Source organism: Myotis davidii, unplaced genomic scaffold (genome assembly GCF_000327345.1).
Source record: "Myotis davidii unplaced genomic scaffold, ASM32734v1 scaffold46, whole genome shotgun sequence".
Lineage (NCBI taxonomy): Eukaryota > Metazoa > Chordata > Mammalia > Chiroptera > Vespertilionidae > Myotis > Myotis davidii.
Window position 1 is genome coordinate 3,205,198 of NW_006383006.1, and position 487 is coordinate 3,205,684.

Sequence of the window (487 nt, forward strand, 5' to 3'; positions counted from 1 at the left end):
GCGGACCGAAGGGTCCCAGGTTCGATTCCGGTCAAGGGCATGTACCTTGGTTGCAGGCACATCCCCAGTAGGGGGTGTGCAGGAGGCGGCTGATCAATGTTTCTAGCTCATTGATGTTTCTAACTCTTTATACCTCTCCCTTCCTCTCTGTAAAAAATCAATAAAAATATATTTTTAAAAAATATATATATATTACTTGGAATTAACAGGGGTTTGGAACCTCTTTTATCATATAGAGATTCGTTTTTATTGTGACAGCATTTGACCTGTGGAGATACTCTTTGGGATTTAAAAAATCTGAGAAAAGCCCGAGCCAGTTTGGCTCAGTAGATACAACATCGGCCTCCCGACCAAAGGGTCCCAGGTTCAGTTCGGTCAAGGGCACGGACTTGGTTGCAGGCTCCTCCCCAAACCGGGCCCTGCTTGGGGCTTGTGCAGGAGGCAACCAATCGATGTGTTTCTCTCACATCAATGTTTCTCTCTCTCT

The 487-nt window shown here is 45.8% G+C and overlaps 1 protein-coding gene and 1 long non-coding RNA gene across 3 annotated transcripts in view; one reads left to right on the forward strand and one right to left on the reverse strand.

The window, feature by feature from the left end:
- Positions 1–487, forward strand: part of UBR1 (ubiquitin protein ligase E3 component n-recognin 1) — a 148,438-nt gene that overhangs the window by 142,609 nt on the left and 5,342 nt on the right. The gene's annotated exons all lie outside the window — the stretch shown is intronic.
- The window catches only part of LOC107181544, a 22,881-nt gene continuing 22,867 nt past the window's right edge, over positions 474–487 (reverse strand). Inside the window, exon 3 of the long non-coding RNA XR_001512199.1 lies at positions 474–485. This is a non-coding gene — a long non-coding RNA (uncharacterized LOC107181544). The remainder of the gene's footprint in view (positions 486–487) is intronic.